This window comes from Berghia stephanieae, chromosome 4 (genome assembly GCF_034508935.2).
Source record: "Berghia stephanieae isolate SIO BIC M18660-M18661 chromosome 4, UCSD_Bste_1.3, whole genome shotgun sequence".
Lineage (NCBI taxonomy): Eukaryota > Metazoa > Mollusca > Gastropoda > Nudibranchia > Aeolidiidae > Berghia > Berghia stephanieae.
The window spans coordinates 22039267-22051921 of NC_088363.1; the positions used below are offsets into that span (position 1 = coordinate 22039267).

The 12655-nt window shown below is 34.2% G+C and overlaps 1 non-coding gene across 1 annotated transcript; it reads right to left on the bottom strand.

Annotated features, from left to right (window-relative positions):
- Positions 1–11459: 11459 nt before the first annotated feature.
- Positions 11460–11578, bottom strand: LOC144972137 (5S ribosomal RNA). Its single transcript, XR_013645288.1, has one exon. It is a non-coding gene; the product is annotated as a 5S ribosomal RNA (ribosomal RNA).
- Between the last annotated feature and the right edge of the window lie 1077 nt (positions 11579–12655).

Here is a 12655-nt window from a genome sequence, read left to right on the forward strand (position 1 = left end):
TGAAATATGTTGAAAGGTTCAGCATGAAAATGAGATATAATACAATCGTGGGTATTTACATATCGGTAAATTTATCTTATATTTAAAACACATTTATATAAAGCAATATTTACTAAACGTGTTCAAAGCGCTTTACAAGGGGTCCCTTACCAACAGCAGCACTTAACATGTAGGAAGAGACATGACGCTTGTAAGGCGACATTACATTTTCCCCCCAATAGAGACAACGCTGTGAACGGCCATGTACTCATTTTACACCTGAGTAGATGAGAGAATGTGAGTAGAGAGCTTTTTCCAAGGACTCACCTATGCGCCGCTCAGAGCAGGACTCGAACCCAGGACCTTCTAATCCTAAGGCGAGTGTTATAGCATAGCCCCATATTATTAGACGTTCTCTTTCCCCACCTGAACCAAAACGTTGCCCTTTATGCTTTGTAGGTATTTACTCCGTGTATTATTTGTTTTTATAACAAAACAAATGTCCAAACACATAGAAACATTTTAAGTACCCATTGACCCAGGGTGCCTGTAACGTACCCGTTAGCCCTTGGTCAGTTCTTGCGTCACGCTGTGTCTCCCTGACCAGCGGTCACTGCTAAGGGCACTGGCCGGTGGAATAACGGTTTTTACCTTCAACTGAACAGATTTGGATTAGCCGCCGTTCCGTTTAAATCTCATACTAATCCATTCAACGTTCCGTTTTAGGTTGCTTTTGGATTACAGTAAAAAAAACATTAATTATTATTTATTGTTTATCTGAAAAAATACAAAGGAATATAATATTAAACGAATTGACTTTTTCGTTTACAATTTTTAAAAATTATTTGGCTAATTTTGAGACAAAATATGACTTTACGAGATTTGGCAGATATTTATGAAAATTACATTAGATACGCTGAACGTGATGAGCAACTGGATAGTCTCAATAAATTCAAACTTATTCTCTCCCCCCTCCCATCCCACCCGCCCCTCTTTTGTTGTTGTTGTTGTTGTTGTTGTTGTTGTTGTTGTTATTGTTGTTGTTGCTTAAGTACTTAACAATGCTACCTCACGTAACTTTAACGTGAATAGTTACCTTCTAAAGATGCATTCAGCACGAAGGACGTTCCGCATAACTACAAAATGAGTATAGAAACACATTAAACATCAAACTACACTGAATATTTAAGTAGTAGTAGTAGTAGTAGTAGTAGTAGTAGTAGTAGTAGTAGTAGTAGTAGTAGTAGTAATAGTAGTGGTAGTAGTAGTAGTAGTAGTAGTAGTAGTAGTAGTAGTAGTAGTAGTAGTAATAGTAGTAGTAGTAGTAGTAGTAGTAGTAGTAGTAGTAGTAGTAGTAGTAGTAGTAGTAGTAGTATGTCTCGCAGTCTGAATGACGCTTGCTGAGAATTTAAGATATAGCTATAAGAAAATTCATTTGAGTATCCACTGCTTACATGGTTCATCATTACGTCAACCTGGTTGCGCTCCCCACTACATGCTGAGTGTACTCATTCACGAAATGTGACAAATGTGACATGATGTAAAACAATCAATAAACACTTGTCAGAAAGCCCTGCACTAAATAACCCCCCCCCCCCCCCCTCACCCCACCCCTATTGAGAAAAATCAACAACAAAGAGTTTGATCTGATACGAAATACCAAAAAAAAAATACTCTTGATACATGTATACAGTCGGTCTCAGATAATCGGGTAGGAATGGATATCCGTTACCTATAGCTCCAGATTTTCCCCTTGAACGGTGACGTCAGAGGACAATCAGTATAGAAATAGAAGCTATTTGTTGAGAGTTGCGTGTACCTCGGTACATAAAAGGTACGTTTGTGAGGAGTCGACGTGATCTTGTGACACAACAAACACGATACCTGATATTATCATGATGACGAATAACTATGTCCTTCTTATTATAGGCAGTTGATGCGTGAAACTTTTGGGTTATTCACATCAACTTTTAAAAAATAAGAAGTTGATGTGGAAAACCAAAGAGTTCACGCACCGTTCTCGCCCATCACGGCACGACTAACTCACTACGCCTTTTGGAGAGTCATCTGGTTAGTACGCAATGAAAGGCCAACCATTTCTGAGAAGAAACAAAGATAAGATCTTAAGATTTTCGTGATAAGAAAACTAAAGAATAAAAAGCATCCAGAACTATAACTAAAACTATGCAGTCAATGAGACAGGTTTTTATTCGGGGTTTTTTATGACTTGAATCCCTAGTTCCCCGTTGGATAGGACAGTGGTTTATGTTAAAGAGCTTCAATTTTTTTTTTTTTTTTAAACGTCTTAAAGAGAATACGTGCCTGGATTAGTCACGCGTCGTCTCAACTCCAAGAACATTACTGAACAAACATGTTAATAAATGGCAAGCACCAGATACCAACTCAAGTCAGAGTTTACGTCGTTAGATATCGGCTCATGATATTAGAGATTTCATTAATACCGGGGGTCCCGATAGCTCAGTTGGTAGAGCAGTCGCTTCACACGTAAAGGGACCGAGATCAATCCCGGGAGCAGTCGAGATTTTTTTTTCTGATCCCCCTCCCCTGTCCACCCAGACGTGATTGGGTAGCTAGGTCTGTTAGATCTGGCGGAAAGTACAAGCGTCCTATCAAACGGTTAGCAAGCAATTGCTATTGTCTGTTTGACGCTATAGAAACCGGGATAAACTCCGGTTCCATGGGCCGAACGGCTCAGAGGGACTACTTTTTTTTTTCATTAATACCACTAAGAATAATGTCAACAACGACTCTTAAAAACATTATTTTCGAATATTATTTTCTCTTGGGTTTTGCAATTTCTTATACACCCATTTTCGGATTTTTACATAGAGTCTATTATTCTTTACAATTTTAGAGGTTCAAAGAAGTTTACAGAATGTGTTTTAAAAAGTAAATGAATTGTGATATTATAAGATGGATTCCTATACAATTGCTAATTGCTTTTGTGGGCTGGGAAAAATCCGAAACATGTTTCGTTCAAGAAATATTTCAATTATTTTTAAATCCTGACATTTAGTAAAGAGTTAAAACACAAAGTTGAATAATGCATTATTGAGCAGTATTAAAATGGATCACGAAAAATAAAAATAATGAGAATGAGTCAAAGAGAGAATGTTGGAACTCACACAAAATAAATTCAGAGAATTTGACTTCTTAAAAATCGTTGGATATCTAAATTATAATTTTATGGTTTAAAGTTGATTTCTTAAAGACGTTCTCATAAAATAAAAAAAAAGGAAATTCCCTTTATTCATCCCATAGGGAAAATTTGTCTCTAGGATCTATTCCAGGGGAAGACTGGAATAATCCAGGCGTCAGCCGCAGTGCTGTGCCGCAAATTGAGCTAAGGTGAGGTGACTTGCTCACAGCGGCGGGTGATCGAACTCGGTACCTTTCGGGTACGATGCAAAGACCGTACCGCTGAGCCACGCAGCCACGTCCTCCGGCACACCTTTAAATGTGTAACGGTGTGCGGCTATGTGGTCTTTTGGATGATACTGGCCTTCGGACCGGAAGGTCCGGGTTCGAGTTCCGCTCTGAGCGCGCATAGCGCGTCCTTGGCAAAAGGCTCTATACTTGCATTCTCCCACCGTACTCGGGCATAAAATGAGTACCTGACCTAACAGGCGTCATGTCTCGTCCTACAAATTAAGTATTGCTGTTGTCGAGGGAACCTTATAAAGCGCTTTGAGCACGTTTAGTAGATATTGCGTTATATACATGCACACGTTTTTTGTTGTTTTTTTTTAAAGGGAAAATCCTAACTTAGAACTTTCTTATGTTAGACTCTATATATAAAATGGAAAATCATCCAAAGTTCGTTCCCACGATTTTGAAAGATCGTACTTTTATAACGTCTTACTTTATTTACCATATGTTAAAAGAAAGAAAAAAATCTTTGATAATCCCTTATTCATCGCGTTACTGTTGTAAAACATTTCATCGTTGTTGTTATCGCTTGTGATAAAAGCCATTGCAGGAATGCCGTCAATGCTTTCATAATTACACGTCATACGAGACCTACACCAGTGATGGCAATAATATAATATTATATTATGTAGGTATGTATTGTGTTTTCAATCGATGCCAAGGATTTTTGTTCCTTTTTAACGCCTTTTTAATTGAAAAGAACTGAGGTAGAACCAACCATAAGGCTCATTGAGTCAGAATTCATCTCGGATTTTGTTACATGACTTTAAAAAAAAACACACAAAAAAACCCAAACTTTTGCTTTATATATAGAGCAATATCCACTTAACGTGCCCAAAGCGCTTTACAAGGGGTCCCTAGCCAACAGCAACACGTAAACATGTAGGACGTGACATGAGGCCTGTTGGGCGATAATACATATTTTTCCGACAGAGACAACGCTGTTAACGGCAAGGTAGGTACTCATTTTACACCCGAATACGGTGAGAGAAAGTGAGTAAAGAGCCTTTTCCACAAGGACTCAACTATGCGCCGAGCGAGGCTCGAACCCAGGACCTTCCGATCCGAATGCGAGTGTCATACCCAACTTGATATTTCATCAAAAAAAACAAGATGGCGGACTGCCTTAATTTTGGTGGCTGCAATAGAGCAACAGGCACTCGTTCATTATTATTATTATTATTATTATTATTATTATTATTATTATTATTATTATTATTATCATCATCATCATCATCATCATCATCATCATCATCATCATCATCATCATCATCATCATCTTCATCATCATCATCATCATCATCATCAATGTTGTTGTGTGGTTGCTGTTGATGTTGTTGCAACACGAGTACTCGTAGTAGTACTAGCATAAGAAATATTATCATTTTGTTATCGTCACTCTCATCATCATAATATTTATTATTATCGGTTTTTCAATCCGATATCTTATGCCATAAATTGAAAGCATTTCCCCTGTATTGGAGATTGTCATTATCAGGATTTTGTCCACACCAAGACGTGTATCCATTCATAATACCAAACGTGCATGAAATTTCATTCCCGGTGTCAATTTATCTATAGCTGTGATAACACTTCATAAATCAACCCCTGTTGATTTCAAAATAAATATAGTATAACGCCCATTACTTTATTTTCTGGACATGTCTCCAATTTCTTGATACGTGAAACCTTCTGTCTAGGATAACATTATATCGACGTGTACATATATACAGGTCTGACATCCGAACCCACTTATGAGCCTAGTTTATTAACATTGTTGTAATGGACAATATTATACTTCATTTATTTTTTTTTAGATTTCCATTATAACAATGAGCCCATTAGGAATTTGGTTATCAGACCTGAAAATAAGTGCACGCCGCATTTCATCAATAAAAATGTCATGAAGTGTGACATTGCTGATAAATAGTATACACATTAGGAGAAGAAAAAGGCCCGGCACATAAATGAATGGTGTTCTTGGCATGCAGAATATATATTATAATATATAACAAGTACAGTGACAAAACTCAATGGTGGTGACAGTGACAAAGACATTCAAAAAGGAGAATAAGAAAGGAGAAAGACAACCCACTGTGATCTTAGTAAGAGGCCATATTATGTATGTCTATAATATAATACAACTATATTTGAAACTGTCAAAAACGAATCATTGGTTTTATATTTATTTCATTTTATTTTATTTTTATTTTTATATTTATTTTTATTTTTATTTTTTGCCACTGACAGTATCAGCTCCTTTTTTTAATTTAAAAAACACTGCACGATGTACTCACTGATTTGGTTTTAAAGTATGTAAAATCATAAGAAAAATAAGCACCTGGTCATCAGTGACAAGAGATGATGGACAGTATGACGAAAGGGTTGGGAACATAAAGGAACAACGACACGGTGATAATATAGTCCGGCTCATTATTATTATTATTATTATTATTATTATTATTATTATTATTATTATTATTATTATTATTATTATTATTATTATTATTATTATTATTATATTATTATTATTATTATTATTATTAATATTATTATTATTATTATTATTATTATTATTATTATTATTATTATTATTATTATTATTATTATTATTATGCAGGAAAAATTGGAGTCAACGCAGTGACGCATGGCATATGAAATCATCAGTAATGTCACATAAAAACGAATGCGGTCTTGCGCTTGAGATTCGAATTTACCAATCCATTTCCGATTTGTTAGCATTATTACGCAATATATTTTTATTTTTACATGAGCGTTTATATTGCGCAATATCCATTAAATACACTCAAAACGCTTAGCAAGGAGTTCCAAGCAAAAAGCAACACAACATAATAGGACGAGAAAAGGCGCGATTTAGGTTACGTCAGATACGATGCCGTTACCGAGTTAGTAATCATTTTACATCTGAAGCTGGTTTTCCAAAACTCCCTAACTCCGTTTTTCCCATTTTGAGATATTGAGGATTATTTCCCCCTAAAATATTCTCATTCGTTCTATTCTTTTATCATATTTAAATTTCAAATTCACACAAATCTAAGGAAAATTTTGTGTAAATTTGATGCTTAATATAAAATTCCCATTTCAATTTATCTCATGGATGGAACTTCTCAAAAAGTAGAAAAACAGTTTTAGAAAACCAGCCTTCACTGTATACGGTGAGAGAGTTTAAGTAAAGGACTTTCAACAAGGACTCAGCTTTGCTTCGCCCACATTCGGACTTAAACCAGGAGACCTTCAAAACAGAAGTCGAGTGCCATACCAATCGGACCACAGACCGAGACTGATGTGGGATTTCAGTCCAAATAGCTGCTTGTGAAGGGTCTATTATTGGAGGAAAATTAGTTGTTATAATACAATCTCTGACCAAAACGTATTGGGAACTTATTGACATCGAACAATCACCTAGATCGGTCATTCTCCTTAGGGTCAAAAAAAAAATTCCCGATTCCTGTTTAGAATCGCATAGTATAAGATGCTATAGAGAAACAGCTTTCTTGAGAGACTAAAAGAAGAAGAGAAGAAAAGTCTATATTCTAGAAGAATAGCTTTTTACAAGAAACCATTTTTTTTTCGATGATCAATTGGAGTAATTATGATTTGGTAATGGCAAGACATTTCGATATTATTATATTTTCTTTGGTTTCACGAGTTCGTGTGAAATAATTTGAATCCCTACCAATTTCAAATCCATAGCCTAAAGATTTTTAATAGATGAGTAATACTTTGAAAAGATTAACAATGTTGTGGCACCTTACAATATTATGTCAAAAGAATGTCTCATATTATTATCTGACCCATGGTCTGCTTTATGTCAGGACACAATTCAAAGACGAAAAAGAAACTCCAATAGGTCATCATTCGCTGTCAGATTATGCCCCTAACCCCCTCCCCAATATCCAAACCACGGGAACCCTAGGGGGTCCGTTATCCCATAGAGACGTATATCGGGTGTTGAAACGGAGCTCTTATGGTAACAAAACGTCTATTCCGTTATCTTGGGGAAGAATGGAGGGGCGCTCTGAGCCGCTTGATAAATTTTTTGTATGAATACATCCACTTATCTTTTTTAAAAGGTAAAATGAGAGTGTCGCCAAACCCAAGTGACTTTCAAATTGATGGAATTGATAATATGTGTCAAGTGATGGACATGACTAACTAGTTGAATCACAAAGTATGAAATAAGGATTGCACAAAGTACCTCAGCTCAGTCATATAAAGTAATATTTTGTTATGTTAAAATCCAAAACAAAAAAAAAAACAAAAAGAGAAAAAAAAAAGAGGAGTGATGACCTTCTCCGTCATTGTATATTGGTAAGTTGCCAATGAAATAAATATATTTTTGGTTTAAAGTGACTAAATTGGCGTGCAAAATACTTTTACATTCCGGATTAATGAAAGATCGTCTGAGGCAAGGACCTCACAACGATGTCAGCGATGGGTAGCCAGATAGATACGTTTTTATCTAAGCGATAAATAAACGGTTGTTTGAAAAGGAGATTGAGATCGTGACGAGACCAGTTTTGTCCCCTGCCACAATGATGGCGGCGGGGGTGCTGTTTTAACACTTGACACGTATTCAGAGGTGAAGGATGAGAATCAAGATTTTGGGGCTCTATGGACCTGGACGACATGGGAAATGTGGACAAACAATGGATTATAGTGAGGGCTACACAGTACAGGTGTCAATTGGTCTGCTATAAATATATCCTTATATACCGTTGATTATGTTTTTGAATATCGTAGAGAATACCGTGCATTACAAGTGACAGCGACAACTAGCTCCCCAAAATTGCTCTACGACCAATGCCAGAAATAGTTGTGACAAACGGCCACAGTCCGGTATTGGAACAAAAATCTAAAGCCAAAATGATCAGAATCACTAACTTTTTATTTGAATATTTAAGAAAAACTATAAAGAGTAACGTACAAAAATGAATATATAATAACTTTAAAAAGAACAAGTATTTAATACCAAACAAATATAACAAAACAGTAAACATGTTATTACATCAATTATAATACGGACAAGAGTGTACGTTATACTCGTTGGACAATATTTTGCGTCATTTTTTAAGATTTCCATTACAGCAATGAGCCCATAATAAAATGGGCTATCAAACCTGCAAATAAGTTCACGTCGAAGATGTTATACTCCAAAATTGCAAATGTTGCTGCTCAGAGCTCGAAGAACTAAATAGCAATAATTATTGTCAAATGGAAGAGAAGCCCCAATTTGATTTACCAAGACTGATGACGTGGACATTATGAAATCAAAACTGTTGATATGGACATTTCGGGTTTCCCCATGGTCAACAAAACAAGGTGAATGAAATAATGAAGACGAATTCGTTTTTAGAATTTCATTCATCGTGTTTTGTATTCGTCTTTATTTTTTCATTCATCGTGTTTTTGTTGACAAAGGGGAAACCCGAAATGTACGTCTACATCATCCGTCTTCGTTAAATAGAGAGAATCTTCCGTCCATTTTACTATTGTAATGCTTTTCAAAAGTTTTATTTTCAATCAATTTCAAGGACTTGGTTCACTTTGCCAAAATTGGGTTCACAAAATGGTGACATTTTAAGAAAATTTGCAGACGATAGGATGTGTTTGTTTCGGGGCGATTTGGACAGCCGAATCCTGTTCTCATAATTCGTGCAATTTGTAAGTTTGCAACAACCATACAATCTTCTTTCATCTGGTTTCGAAGCTTCAAGATCGAATATTAATGTTCAAAAAAGTGTTTGTCAATCAAACCTCTGGATAGAAGCTTCTTAAAGAGTTCTTATAAATGAGGGAGCCATCTTGTACGTATTACTATTACTATTATTAATCAGGTGGATGTACTAGACCAATATTGACCATTATAAAAACCACTATAAAATAAATTGCTTGGAATTATTGATAAAGTGTGATTATGAATTATACAAATACTATATCTATTACATTGTCAAGCCCAAGTCATATTTACACCATAATATTATCCCCAATGTCAGAGGTATAAAGTTTTCGACAGCTGTTCCCTTCATGTTTTTCATTTTTAATTTACAAAATAAAGGATTGGAACTTAATATGAAAATTTTGGTTCGGTGTAGCACGATAGAAGTTTCTATTGTGCTTTGTTTTTGTTCAGAGTTGAATTTTTCTTCTATTTTTTTTTTTTTTTTTTTTGGGGGGGGGGGGGTGAGATTTATTATCCACACAGAGGGCATTGGCTTAAACCTCATATGTTTTGCTATAATATCATTTAAAATAAAGACAAAATGACGGGCATTAATTTTAGGTCAAATCTGCCAGTCAGGTCGATTCAGAGTTTAGAGATCAGACATAAGGTTTCTTTTGTATAAATAATCTCCCTTTTGTCATGAACATAATCTATAAATCCATGTATCATTACAGATCTGCTTTCATATCGGATTTGTATTTTCCACTTGAGATCACCATCATTGAATAATTTCTTTTAATATTTGTACGATATCTAAAGATAGATGGACCAAGTACATTCCAATATGGTCAATTGTAAAGAAAAAATAATGTATCCAAATGTAGGGTCTTTATTTTTAAAGTTCCACGTATTCAACAGCCCGGCCTGATGATCTTTGAATGTCCAACTTGTCACATAAAGTTTAATCTCCTGTACAAATACCAAGGCCTTTCACACCGATTGAAAGGATACAATTTTATGGTCCCCTAGCCCTCTATAGACAAGATATACTGGCTGGCATTGAATCCGACTCTCTCAGTTATAGATATAATGTATCATAGACAACGCCTCTTTTCAGATTGTCTTTATTCCTCCCCTTCCGCGTCCATTCATTTTTATTTCTAAATTTTATTTGTAGTCGGTCTTCTGTTTTTCTTTTCTTTTTCCATTCTTTTTTTTTTTATTTTCTTTTTTATCTTTTTTTTTCGTAATCTTTTTTTCTCCTTTTGTTATTGTTTCGTTTTCTGTTTTTTGTTTGTTTGTTTTTTTGTGTGTGTTTTGTTTTGTTTTGTTTGTTTTTTTCGTTTTTTTTTTTTTTTTGTTTTTGTTTTTGTTTTTTTTTTTTTTTGTTTTCTTTTGTTTTCTTTTTTCTCTCTTCTTTTACTTATTCTTATAGTTTGTTTTTTTTTGTTTTTTAGCTGGGGGGGGGGGGGGTTGTTTGGATTTTGACTGATTTTTATAATTTGCTTGCTATCTATCTATCCCTCTATCTATCTATCTCTCCATTTCATTATTATCTGGCAAGTCCCGATAGCTCGATTGGTTGATAAGGCATTCATCTCATACATAAACGGACCAATTCGAATTCGAGGGGGACAGTATACTGTCTACTACCACTACTTCTACTACTACTACTACAACTACTACTACTACTACTACTACTACTACTACTACTACTACTACTACTACTACTACTACTACTACTAATAATAATAATAATAATAATAATAATATATACTTTATTCAACCAAAAAAAATGAAATTCGTTTACAGACGTGGCATGCATCAAAATGTATAAACACAAAGTTGAGAATCTATGGCGACAATGTATACATAATATATATATATATTATATATATATATATATATATATATATATATATATATTTATATATTAAATATATATATTATATATATATTTATATATATATATATATATATATAAATGTACAAACATGTAAAAATATACAACCAAGAACCAATAGCAACACCTTATAGATTAATTTAATATATTACACTACTACTACTAATACTACTATATATATTATTATTATTATTATTATTATTATTATTATTATTATTATTATTATTATTATCATTATTATTATATTATTATTGTTATTATTATTATTATTATTATTATTATTATTATTATTATTATTATTATTATTATTATTATTATTATTATTATTATTATTATTATTACTACTACTACACTACCACTACCACTAAAAAAAAATAATTTAAATAACATTTTTTTAATGTAATAAAATTGTAAAATAGATAAATTAAAAAAAAAAAAAGATGCCTACAACACGTGGGGTTCCCAAGCGGTCACCAATCTAAGTACTAACCACGCCTGACGTTGCTTGACTTCGGTGATCGGACGAGAACCGGTATTTTCAACGTAGTATGGTCGTAGACGACAATAGAATTTGATATAATGTTAAAACACTATTGCTAATTTATCTAATATGAATATAGTTTGGAAGTGCATAATAATGTTAGTTGAAATAGCGTGCTGTTATTGGTCTGTTGCACAATTTGTCGTTACTGGAGAATTTAAAATGGCGATGGGCTATCTTGAAAGCGGCATGAGACACTTCACCAGAAGCGAGGTCGAGAGGCGCATGCGCAAAATCAGGATGACGTTCTCTCTGTAAAGGCATGTGTTCACGAAGCGGTCCTTTACCGGGTTGCCAGATTAATTTCAGGCATTCTGGCAACTGGATAAAAAAAATCTGCCAAATACCACAAAAATCTGCCAAACCCTACTATCTATAGAGCAGTAAAGTTAGGTGCCCCAAACGTAAACAAAGGTCGAGAAGCACGTGGCAAACCACATGTTCCTGTCTTGACAGCTCACGTTCCAATGTAAATAATAGAAAAAAATAACCTTTAAAATTTGGCTGTTAGGTGGCAAAAGAAACACATATTCATAAATACTCGATCATGCATCAAATAATGTCTAGATATGGATATTTTATGGAACAAAAGGTAAAATTTTCTAAAATTTATCAAAAGTTACAGTCTATCTATTTTTAGACCAGAGCAAATTATTGCGCTGGTGTGAACAAAACGAGAATTATTCGGAGTCTGATTTTCATAATAATTTAGCCTTATATTATTATTTCTGCAACTGTTAGATTTTATGTAAACATATTTTCAATACTGAAAGTGTATTGCCTACAACTCAAACTACAAAATTGGGAGACCTATATTGTGCGTAAATTATTCCGGTCCCTAACGGAAATCACTAGCAACTTGTTATTGTTTACGTTTGGGGCACCTAACTTTACTGCTCTATAGTACCCCCTTTGAAAACTCATCAGTTTTGTTAAACAAAAAATTCTCAAGGCCGATGTCATAATTTTTTTTTCATTTCCCAAGTTTAAAAAAATCACTAATACATAAAAATTGCCATGGAAAACGTGGAGTAGACCTATACATTCATCCCTAGGCCTCGGAAAATAAAATCTGCCAAATATCTGCCAAACTGCC